The following is an 8,416-nucleotide window of genomic DNA, read 5'->3' as shown; positions in this document are numbered from 1 at the left end:
ATAGATTTTTTTTTTTGGGGGGGGGGGGGGGGGAAGGGGGGGGGGGTGGGGGGGAAGGCTATCAATGTTCCTTTGCCTCCATAGAATGTGTCATACATTTAGGTAGCTTTAAAACATACATGCAACTTTGCTCCACTTTGCCTCCATAGAATGTGTCATACATTTAGGAAGCTTTAAAACATACACGCAACTTTGCTCCACTTTGAACAAATTATTAGTTGCAAAATGAGTAAGATGATATGTGGTAACTTTATGCTATACTCATGGAATGTAGCTCAAGTAATAAGTGTACCACATGAGATCAACATAAATATTATTTTATTTGACAAAAGATGGATAAATTTAAAGAGTTACATTTAGAGAAATGACTTTTTAATTGCATTTTGAAAAATCATATAAGTTCTCCTAATACCATATAGATGGTTTCTTATATACACCTACTCCCCTTTGAGGTGCCATGTAGTAATGTAGTAGCCCTTGTATGTGAATTGAGTGACACCGATTGTAAATCAATTTACAAGAGGAGCATGACAACTTTGCTTCCCTTGCAATGCCACTTTGCATCAAGTTGTTGTCAGAGAGAGAACCAGGGAGAGAGAAAGAGGAGTGAGAAAGACTGCAGAGGAGAGAGAAAGACTGCAGAGAGAGAGAGAATAAGAGTGACGAGGAGAGAGAAAGACTAGATTTGGAGAGAGAAAGATAGGAAAGATGAGGAAGCCATAGAATCTGTGAATAAGAAGGGAGAGAAAGATTGTAATTGTATTGATATGTCAAAAGATGTGAAAAATTACAACTTCTCTCCTTATATACCAATGTCTGTGTGACATGGCATATTATCAACATTCTAACTATTCCCAACTTCTTACAATCCATCCCTTCCCAAAAGTTTTTGTCCTCAAAAACAAACCTAGAAAGAGCTAAAGAAGAGATGGATAGAACAGAGTACTACTCTGTTTTACAGCTTTACAAATGGGAAATGAATGAAGAATGACCATTACAAGGGCTGAATTTGAAGAACGGAAAGAGGACCCAACTATATACATGACTTGAAGTACTTCAGAAGCAAATGGAGCCATAGAGTCTTCAACAAATAGTTCCAGAAGAAAGCAGACAGCTTGCTGAATAAACAGTCCCTGCTGGACCAAATCTGCCATAACTTTTGATAGAAGTGTTCAAATAAGATGTACCACATATCAAAACGAAGCTCTTGAAGAGTACTTTAAGTCATGTAGATAGCTTAATTCTGAAAATGAAGCACGATAAAAACTGTTCTAAAAAGCGCGATGTCCTGAACCAATCTGCATCAATACTAGCTCCATAAGCAAAAGGCTTCAGCCACCAATGTATCCCTCAAGTATGGATACTCATCCAATATTGAATCAGGTCTCCAAGAAGCCTCTTCAGAGGGTAAGCCTCTCCATTTAATCAAATATTCCACAATAGAACATGATCGAAGCTTCTTTTCGCGCTGACCTATAACAGCCTCTGGGATGTACTGAACAAGACCATCTTCATCAATAGGTGGCAGCTCATCAACTATATCCAATGGATCACCATAATAGGGCTTGAGCTGACTAACATGGAAGACATTATGAATCTTTGTAGAAGAGGGAAGCTCTAGTCATTATGCCAAATCTCCAATCCGCTTAAGGATCCTGTAAGGGCCATAAAATCTGTGGGCAAGCTTATTACTGGATCCATCTTTCAATGTAGAGTACTTGGATTTGGACACCTTCAACAAAACCAGCTCTCCTTCTTGAAACTCTAAAGGTCTCCTCTTCTCATCAGCATACATCTTCATCTGATCTTGAGCCTTCCTTAGATTCACCTTGCATTGCTAAAGAAGGGTCTGCATTCTTTCCAACTCTTCCTTCCCATGAGGGTTGATCTTTTCATTAAAGATGACTGTGGGTAAGGGCACCTTGTAACCATACAAAGCCTCAAAGGGTGAAACTCCTATACTCGCATGAGTGGAATTGTTATAAGCAAACTCAGCCAGGTGTAACCAAGAATCCCATGAGGTTTGGACATCATAGCAAAAATGGCGAAGATAAGTCTCCAACCATTTATTAACTCTCTCTGTCTGTCCATCAGTTTGGGGATGATAAGCCGTAGATGGAGCCAACTTAGTACCCATAGATGTAAATACCGCTTGCCAAAAGTTACTCATAAACTTTGAGTCCCTATCATGGACAATCACCTGCGGTAATCCATGTAATCTGAAAATATGCTCCATAAACTGGTTGGCCACTTGAGAAGCAGTAAACTGAATTTTTGTTGGGATAAAATGAGCTGCTTTGGTGAGTCTGTCAACCACCACATAAATACTATTCCACCCCTTCTTGGTAGTAGGTAAACCAGTGATAAAGTCCATAGTAATATGAGTCCATTTACCCGTAGGAATAGGCAATGGCTGCAACAAACCTCCTGGCTTATGGGTGCTATCCTTATTTTGCTGACAAGGCATACACTTCATAACGAAGTCCTTGACATCTTTCCACAGTCCTTTCCAATAAAAGCTCTTGCTGATCCTGTCATAAGTCTTGAAAACTCCCAAATGTCCAGCTAAAGGCGAAGAATGTAACTCCTCCATAATTTTCCGCTTGAAAGAAGAAGTAGAGGGAATAACAATCTTGCCCTTCCACCAAATAAGACCATTTTTAAGCTGGTAATGCGAGTTTTCTTCCATAAGACCTTGCTGTAATTTCTGAAAGATTTGGCTGAATTCCTCATCTAAGAGATAGGCCTCTTGTAGTTCTTCAATCCAATCACTATGTAGTTCTGTCATGGCTGATACTTTGCAGGCCCACATACGAGAAAGAGAATCAACCACTATGTTATCTTTTCCCCTTGTATGAGTGATGTCAAAGTCATAATTTTGTAATGTTGCTACCCATCGTCGTTGCTTTGGAGTGAGATTTGACTGAGTAAGGAAATACTTGAGTACCCGATGATCACTATGTACTCTGAATCGGCTGCCATATAAGTAATGGTGCCATTTCTTGATTGCATGCAGGATAGCCAATATTTCCTGGTCATAAACATTCATGGCCATCTTCTTATCTGTAAGCTTACGGCTTTCAAATGCAATTACCCCATGCTCCTGAAGCAAAACAGCCCCAATGCCACGGCCACTAGCATCACACTGTATAGTAAACTATTTGGAGAAATCCGGGCATACAAGGATAGGAGCAGAAGTAAGTAATTCCTTTAACTGGTTGAAGCTGCTATCTACAAGAGCATCCCAAAAGAAAGCCTCTTTCTTCAACCTATCAGTCAAAGGAGCTGCAATTGCCGCATAATGCTTTATAAATCGGCGATAGAATGAAGATAGACCAAGAAATCCTCTAAGAGAGGTAGTAGTAGTAGGCGTTGGCCAATCTCTTATGCATTGCACCTTCTTGGGATCAGCCTGTATTCCTTTTTCACTGACTATATGTCCTAAGTATTCCACTTCAGTCTGCATAAAAGAACACTTCTTCTCCTTAGCAAAAAGCCTATGATGTCTCAACACATCAAAAACCTTCCTCATATGTGACAAATGATCCTGTAAAGTCTTGCTATAGATCAAAATGTCGTCAAAGAACACCAAGACAAACTGAAAGAGGAAAGGTTGTAAAATCTTATTCATCAGGCTTTGAAAGGTAGCTGGAGCGTTTGTAAGCCCAAATGGCATCACCAAGAAATGGTAGAGCCCACGATCAGTCCTAAAAGCAGTCTTGACTTCATCACCCTCTCTCATGCGAATCTGATGATACCCTGATCTCAAATCAATCTTCGTGAAGAATCGAGCCCCCTTAAGCTCATCAAGCAAATCATCAATCCTGGGTATAGGATACCTGTTCTTCACTGTTATCTTATTGAGATCCCTGTAGTCAATGCACATTCTGAAAGATCCATCTTTCTTTTTGACTAACAGGACTGGGGATGCATAAGGTGAAGAACTTGGTTCAATGAATCCCATTTCAAGAAGCTCTTTGATTTGCTTGGCTACTTCCTCTCGTTCACATTTTAATAGTCTGTAAGGTGGCTTATTGATTGTCTTTGAGTTGGGTTCCAAATCAATGGGGTGATCCACCACTCTCTTAGGAGGCAATGAAGTAGGTACTTCAAATAAATCCCTATACTCCTCAAGAAGAGCTGTCAAGGCTAGATGGTTTGCTGAATTATTAGGCTGATCCTGTGTTTCTTTGTTCAAATGCAAAACAAATATCTGTGAGCGCTTCTTGTACTCTTTCTTGAGTTGTTGAATGGTGATAAGCTGAAAATGAGATCTACTAGGGATTCCCTGTAAATGGATGAGCTGTCCATTGGAGAAAAACTCCATATATAACTGTGAGAAATCCATAGTAATCCTGCCTAAGGCTATCAACCAATCACAACCAAGTACAATATCTATGGGGCCCATTTCCAAAGTGATCAGGTTTACTTTGACTTCAAAATTTTCAACCATCTGGAAAGAAACCTGTGGGCAAATCTGTGTGCTGATTTCCTCTTCACCATTAGCCACTTGTACTCGAATGGGCTGCTGTAAGTCGGTGGGAACACAATTCAACTTGTACATAATAGATTTATTGACAAAACTGTGAGTACTGCCACTATCTATCAAGATGAACACTGGCTTTCCACATATGCTTCCCTTCATACGAAGTGTATTAGGGCTCTTAGATCCCGTCCAAGCATCCATAGAGATAGAAAAATTAGTGGCAACAGGCAACTCATTACAAAATCTACCAGGATCAAATGGAATATCTCCGCCTGGATCAAAAGGAAAAGAGTCAGATGGATCATAAAAGTACTCCTGTCCACCATCATCCTCAAAATCTTCATTTTCAGCATTGATTGTCACTGCATTAGCTTCATCTATGTCATTTTCAAAGTCCTCAAGAACTAGCATACTCTGAAACTTTGGCTTGGCATTTTTGTATACACACTTTGAAGCATGGTCAGGAGTATACTTTTCTCCACACTTGAAGCATAAGCCTTTGTCCTTTCTTTCCTTGTAAAGATCCATGGGAATATTTTTGGAATTTGTATTGGCTGAAGTGGACTTAGGCTTATTGTCACCCTGCTTAAATTCAACCTTTGGACTGTTTGCTGTCCTGAAATTGCTTTGAAGCCTAGAAGCATTAAATGGAGGATAAGTTGGTACTCGTAGACTCCCACTAGGCATATGATTGCTGCCATAAATGTTACCAACTTGCCCTTGCTTTAAAACAGTCCTTGGCTGTCCATAACTTGGCTGAAATGAAGACTCTTTCCTATACTTTCTTGCATAGCGCTCTGCAAGCTCAATAGCCTTGAAAAGTGAAGTAGGATTCTGCGCCATAACATCAGCTGACAAGGATGGTTCTAAACCATACATAAACTTGTGTAACTTGGCCTCATCATTGATACTTTCCACATACATGGTCAAGTTGAGGAATTGGTTTGTATATTCTCTTACACTTAGGCCCCTTTGTTCCAAACCATACCATCTTCATTCTAGCTTCTCTTTTTCAAGAGGCGAAACAAAGACTTCAGCCATAAGTGCCTTGAAAGCTTTCCAATTCTCAATAAGTACATTCTCTTTCTTGATATACCTCCACCAAGTGTGGACAAATCCTTCTAAGTGCAATGAAGCAAAGTGTATCTTCATATCATCAGTTTTAGGGAATATGTCAAAATAGGACTCTATCTTAGAGGTCCATTCCTCTAATTCTGATGGTGAAGATGACTGGCCATTGAATTTGGATAAAACAATTTTGTCCTTGAATTCTCTATCATGAAAGGGTTGCTGTCCCAAAACTGGCTGATCAGGATTTCTAAGTACAGAACCTCCCAATTGAGACTGAAATCTTCCAACAGGTGGCTGAGAATTACCATGTAATCTTCCTGTTGGTAAAGCACCCTTAGAATTCTGAGTATGCAGTCCAAAAGCTTGAGTATTAGCTCCATTCAAACTGCCCAAATAGTCATCATGCCTTTTTGAAGCTTCTCCTATTTCATACTGACTATTTGGAATGCCTCTTCTTCCAATGATTCCATCTCCATGACCATTTTGGTTGGATGGCTGAAGTGGGACTGAAGGGCCACTGTTTGAACAAGCCTTCTCATTGGCTTCTCTTGATCCCATTTATGACTGCATTAATTGAGAAAATTGTGCCATAAGTTGAGCATTAGATTCTACTAATTTATCAATGGAAGCCTTGGTTTGGGTAGTTGAATCCATCAACTTATTAGTTGAATCCATCAACTTATCAACGGTAGACTTCGTTTGACCATGAGATAAAATCATTTGCTCCAGTCCTGCAGTACCCCCTGTCAGTAAAATGGCTATAACTTTGGCTAGGAAACTCCGATTTCAGAACTTTTTTGTGCGAATCGAAGCTAACAATGGCCTCTTCAAGATGAGCTATAGCACGCTATAACAGGTTCAGGACAGAAAATTCTATAGCTAAATTTCAGAGTCTGAACTGTCCAGTCGTGCACCCTGTCTAGACCTGTAAGTGCCCTGTTTTGACCCTGTAATACAAGAAAGTAACCTCAAATGGCTACCAAACCCTGCAAAGGGGTATATAGGACCTGTGGGTACCCTGTAGTACCTGCACCTGTGCTTCAACAATGAAGGATGTACCTGTATCCACTTGTAAATACCCTGTGAGTAACCTGTAAATTCCCTGTTTTACCCTGTTTCAGTCCTGTAGGTACTAGAAGTTGGGAATAGTTAGAATGTTGATAATATGCCATGTCACACAGACATGGCATATTATCAACATTCTAACTATTCCCAACTTCTTACAGTTGTTGATGAAGTGGCCAATGTTCCTTGCATGCACGTATGAAGCTCAAGTGTTCATTCATACAGTGGATTATGTGTGTATAGACACTTGTGTATTTTGAATATCTATGGAGTTTTGTTTTATAATGTGGCAAAGATAATAGATTAAAAATAGAGTATATCATACAAACATACTTTTTCCAATTATAATTTCATGTTTGGTAAAATTTTGCAATCCTAATTACAAATCTACATGATAAATAGACCCAACAATTGAATTTATATCATGATTCATTATAGAAATGTGTCTAATTAAGTCTAAGGGAGAACACAAGCGACAATATTGATTGATTGTACTTATCTTTTTTTATTTTTTGTTCTCTAGGTGCATATTATTTAGTTGTAATTCTTGGTTTATGATTTGTGTGACATGCACTTGAACGTTGATATAAGAAAATATTTTATTTTAGAACTCTAAAATATTTTATGATGTGAGGATTATTCATTTTGCATGCTGTTACTTAATCTTGTAAACTTTACTTGCATAAAGTCGATGTGGATGGATGGTGCATCTCCTCTCTAAATTTGCATGTTGGAACTTGTAAAACTATCCTAAAAAATAAGGGTAATTGGTGAACTAGACCGTCTTATTGCTCTAGTAGTATTGGGGTTTTGTTCCTTAGCTTTCTCTCTCCTTGATCCTGCTTGCCACCACACTTGATTTGGGTGGGGTCCTCCAAGTACTTTAACTTACATGTGGATAGGACTTCATGCCATGGACGAAAAACAATTAGGGTTTTGGAAATATTTTTCATTGAGCCATACATGAACCCTTCTCATCTTAATTGAGTAGGACTTTTACAAATCGAGCAATCTTTTCTTTTTATTTTTGCAAATTCTAACCAAAATGATCTAAATTGGAAGACACACCTTTCATTTTCAAATTGATGTTGACAAGGCTTTTTCATAAATTAGGACTAACTCTAAGATCAAATGCATTCTTTTTTCTTGAATTGTGATTTAAATTTCAGTAACACACTCAAGTCTAATGCAGTGAATGTTAGCATTCTTAGAGTCTTTTAAAAAATGTGAAAATATGAGAGATTTATATTAAGTATTGAGCGTGATATATACAGCTTCCATAGGAAAGTCACAAATTAGTGAGGGTAGGTTGGAGAAATAAAATTACAAGGCTTTCTTTAGCAAATTTGCTCCACTTATTTTAAAGCATTGTGCTTAGGCATTTCATAGGAGCAAGTGCTTCTTGAAAACACTTCACACCATAAATAGGATTCCAAATCTATTTTGCACCTTCCAAACACCATTGCATTTCTTGAATTCCCTTAAAGCCAATGTTTTAATAATTTACTAGTATTTTACTTCCTCTTCATTAAATTTGCCTTGATCACCAACAAATAGAACTTGTTTAGAGTTTAGAGACACATGCTAGGCTACCTATTTCAACACCTTTCATATATCTACTTGACCACTTTCACTTCAGGGCATGACCAAAAAATATGCATTAAATCTTCTTCCTTCTTCTAAAACATGCACATGGGAGAAACTGGTTGATGTTTGAGCCTTGATTTCACTAAGAGCGTATTCATGAGAATTCTCCATGCTAGCATGTTGAGTCTTATTGATAGAGTTAATTTC

This window comes from Lygodium microphyllum, chromosome 16 (assembly GCF_053477565.2).
Source record: "Lygodium microphyllum isolate KBCC chromosome 16, Lygodium_microphyllum_v1.1.10, whole genome shotgun sequence".
Classification (NCBI taxonomy): Eukaryota; Viridiplantae; Streptophyta; class Polypodiopsida; order Schizaeales; family Lygodiaceae; genus Lygodium; species Lygodium microphyllum.
Note: the sequence above shows the minus strand (reverse complement) of the source record.